This window comes from Leptinotarsa decemlineata, unplaced genomic scaffold (assembly GCF_025532065.1).
Source record: "Leptinotarsa decemlineata unplaced genomic scaffold, Ldec_3_MD MMD2_tig00000157_RagTag_RagTag, whole genome shotgun sequence".
NCBI lineage: Eukaryota > Metazoa > Arthropoda > Insecta > Coleoptera > Chrysomelidae > Leptinotarsa > Leptinotarsa decemlineata.
This window is the reverse complement of record NW_027412543.1, coordinates 602,292-606,655: the sequence shown is the minus strand read 5'-3', so window position 1 is coordinate 606,655 and position 4,364 is coordinate 602,292. Positions and strand designations below refer to the sequence as shown.

General features: G+C 35.1%; 1 long non-coding RNA gene across 1 annotated transcript; it reads left to right on the top strand.

The window, feature by feature from the left end:
• Positions 1–2,710: 2,710 nt before the first annotated feature.
• LOC141481311 (uncharacterized) lies at positions 2,711–4,109 on the top strand. Its single transcript, XR_012464883.1, has 2 exons — positions 2,711–3,608; positions 3,711–4,109. It is a non-coding gene; the product is annotated as an uncharacterized lncRNA (long non-coding RNA).
• The last annotated feature ends 255 nt before the right edge of the window (positions 4,110–4,364 follow it).

The window sequence follows — 4,364 nt, the reverse complement described above, 5'->3', positions numbered from 1 at the left end:
CGTTCTCCAGGCGCATATGTGAAAAGTCTCAATATTTATATCTGTATTGAGTGCGGAAAATAAGTGTGTCAATATTTGGCCAATCCGCAGGTCGAAGCCAAAAATACTCTCGAATGTGGCATGAAAACAAGAATTTCATACACGAAATACAAACAACATTTTTTGTACAACTGTTGAAGTGAATTAACATCGTCTGAAATATATGGAATACATACATCTTGACGTTAGTTTTGTCCAGATAAGTTATCGCGTTATCGCTTTTAAACGACTTTCGTCTTGAAAATAGTATTGGTTGTTTTCAGTGAAATCGAATACACAATTTTTTTCTGCATGAAAAAACTTAGCCCAAAATAAATAAGTAATACTTTCCTTTTTCATTCATTTTATATTTGATGATATCAATACTTGAAATACAATTTCACAACATCCCGTGGTCTTTCTGTGTTGTTACAATAGACGGTTTGTTGGCAAGCCGCGTGTTGGAATTTTGACTTGTTTGATCGTAGTTTTTCCAATTTTAAGTTATATTCAAGAATATGGATGTTGATTCCATCGGTGTTAGTATTACCCGAATAGATATATCTGTGAAATATGATAATTTGCACAATATTTCGTGAGATACTATGGATCGACCTTTTTGGCGGATTTGATAGCCGTTGCTAGCATTTTTGCAAGGTACTTCTAGTATCTTGAATATTTGTTCCAAAGTTGGACCTCTACATACAGCACAATCTCTCGTTCGGGAGAAACATCCAAATCAAATCTGATGACCGTTTTGTCGAGCAAACTGGACATTCCAATGCAGAGGCTATGACGTCTTCCAAACGTTCTCCAGGCGAATATGTAAAAAGTCTTTATAGTTATTTCTGTATTGAGTGCGGAAAAAGAGAGTCAATATTTGGCCCAGACCGCAGGTCGAAGCCAAAAATACACTCGAATGTGGCATGATAACACGAATTTTATAGACGAAATACAAACAACATTTTTTGAACAACTGTTAAAGTGAAATTACATCGTCTGAAATATATTGAATACATACATCTTGACGTAGTTTTTGTCCCAGTAAGTTATCACGTTATCGCTTCTGAACGACTGTTGTCTTGAAAATAGTATTCAATGTTTTCAGTAAAATCGATTACAGAAATTTTTCCTGTCTGAAAGAACTTATCCCAAAAAGGACTGAGTAATACTTCTCTTTTTCATTTATCCTATATTTGATGATATCAATACTTACAATACAATTCCACAACATCCAGTGGTATTTCTGTGTTGTTACTATAGGCGGTTTTTTGGCAAGCCGCGTGTTAGACTTTTTGACTTGATTGATCGTAGTTGCTTCAATTTCAATTTATATTTGAGAAGATGGATGTTGATTTCAATGGTGGTTGTATAACCCGAATAAATATTCATGAGTTATATGCATTTCTGCACAATATTCCGTGAGATACTATGGATCGACTTTTTGACGGATTTGATAGCCGTTGCTAGCATTTTTGCAAGGTACTTCTAGTATCTCGAATATTTGTTCCAAAGTTGAACCTCTACATACAGGACAATCTCTCGTTCGGGAGAAACATCCAAAACAAATCTGATAACCGTTTTGTCAAGCAAACTGGACATTCTAATGTAGAGGCTATGCCGTCTCCAGAACGTTCTCCTGGCGAATATGTAAAAAGTCTCAATATTTATTTTTGTATTGAGTGCAGAAAAGGAGTGTGTCAATATGTGGCCCATACCGCAGGTCGAAGTCAAAAATACTCACGAATGTGGCATGAAAACACGATTTTTATACACGAAATAGAAACAACATTTTTTGTACGACTGTTAGTGAATTTACATCGTCTGAAATATATGGAATACAGACATTTTGACGTTATTTTTGTAAAGATAAGTTATCGCGTTATCGCTTTCAAACGACTTTTCTCTTGAAATAGTATTGAATGTTCTCAGTGAAATCGAATACAGAATTTTTTTCTGCATGAAAAAACTCAGCCCAAATAAGTAATACTTCTCTTCTCATTCATTTCATATCTGATGATATCAATACCTGCAATACAATTTCAGTGGTCTTTCTGTGTTGTTACAATAGACGGTTTGTTGGCAAGCCGCGTGTTAGACTTTTTGACATGTTTGATCGTAGTTGCTTCAATTTCAATTTATATTTGAGAAGATGGATGTTTTCAATGGTGGTAGTATAACCTGAATAGATATATCTGAGAAATATGCATTTCTGCACAATATTCCGTGAGATACTATGTATCGACCTTTTTGGCGGATTTGATAGCCGTTGCTAGCATTTTAGCAAGGTACTTCTAGTATCTCGAATATTTGTTCCAAAGTTGGACCTCTACATACAGAACAATCTCCCGTTCGGGAGAAACATCCAAAACAAATCTGATAACCGTTTTGTCGAGCAAACTGGACATTCTAATGTAGAGGCTATATCGTCTTCCAAACGTTCTCCTGGCGAATATGAATATGTAAATAGTCTTTATAGTCATTTCTGTATTGAGTGCCAAAGAAGAGTGTCAATATTTGGCCCAGACCGCAGGTCGAAGCCAAAAATTCTCTCGAATGTGGCATGAAACCACGAATTTAATACACGAAATACAAGCAACATTTTTTGTACAACTGTTGAGTAAATTTACATCGTCTGAAATATATTGAAAATATACATCTTGACGTAGTTTTTGTCCCGATGAGTTACCGCGTTATCGCTTTCAAACGACTGTTGTTTCGAAAATTTTTTGCCAAAAAAATTATCCTATCAAATTTGTCTATTTCTAGTCATGTGTGTCGAAATAACCAATGAAACCATCATTACACTGATAACTACCCATGGATAGTTTTCACGGTTAGTTATCACTTATGTCATGATATTGCTAAGCAACCAACACAATAAAGTTGTTTGACATTTCAGTAATTCAATTTATTTCGAAAATGTCACTTCCTCGCTTTGGTGTTCAAAATGATGCGGCAATTGACAAAATCATTGAAGAAAATACACCAAAAAATACTGTCAATAGTAAAAAATACACTTGGAAAATATTTATGGAGTTTTGTGACGCCAGAAAATATGAATTGGATGGAAATCGTACTCTCGAAGAGCTTGCATTAATACTCAAGGATTGGGCGATTAATATGAGAAAAATGGATAGCACAGAGTTTAAGGAGGCTACTGTTAAAACCGTATGGAATATAACAAGCAAATCATTACAAGAAAAGTATTACAAGGAGTATAATATCATGCTAGACCCCTTTAAAAGTGTTGCATTAAAACAAGCGCGGAATGCACGCGACGCAGCACGAAGAAATTTACAAACAGATCCCACTAAACGCAAAACAAGCTCAGTACCATTAACTTCAAATGAAATGAGTAAAATTATAAACTTTTGGGATGAAAATACCCCTATAGGACTCCTACGCAAATTTTATCACATAGCAGCGGTGGAATTGGCTTGGAGAGGTGGTGAAGGTGCTGCTTGCTTAGTTGATTATTTTCATATCGAAAAGGACAACAATGGATCTCCAACTAATAGGATAGAATATAATCCAATTTTCAGTAAAACCTGCCAAGGGGATTCAAAGAACTGCGCCTCTAGCAAATGGTTAGTTCAAAATAGTGATAACAATGCTTGTCCTGTCAGATTATTCATTAAACTATTATCAAAACGAGGCACAAATATCAAGACAAATAGACTATTTTTAAGGCCAAATCGTCACTGGAAGACAGGAAGCGATAACTGGTATGACAATATGCCTCTGGGTAGAAATATAATCAACGGATGGACGAAATCTTCTGCTGAAGCAATTGGCTTGGATACGAAACAGAGGAAAATAACCAATCACTCTAATAGAGCAACTGCAGTCAGTCAACTAGCTGAGAGTGGAGTTCAAGAACAGCAATTGTTGAAAATTACTGGGCACAATAATGGAAATTCCATAAAACCTTATTTGAATATTGATCAGGAACATCATAACCAAATAATCAATAGTATGCGTGGAAACACCTATGCAGTAACCGAGGCAAATACAGCAAGATCAACGGAATATCATTATACGAATTGTTCTTTTAATAACTGTGTGTTCAATAAATAATTTTGTTCGAATTGCAAAAAATTTTCTCACCGAATATCCCTCGAACATTGATAAATAACTCATAATTTTATCACAACTTCCTCAAGCACGTTATTTTAGGTAACATCCCTCCGTCTTCGGCGTCGGGATGTTACCAAATAACGTGCTTTCGAAAACTGTGATAAAATTATTTCGTTAGTTATCAATGTCCTTGGGATATTATAGCTGAAAATAGTATTTAATGTTTTCAGTAAAATCGAATACAGAAATTTTTCCTGTCTGAAAAA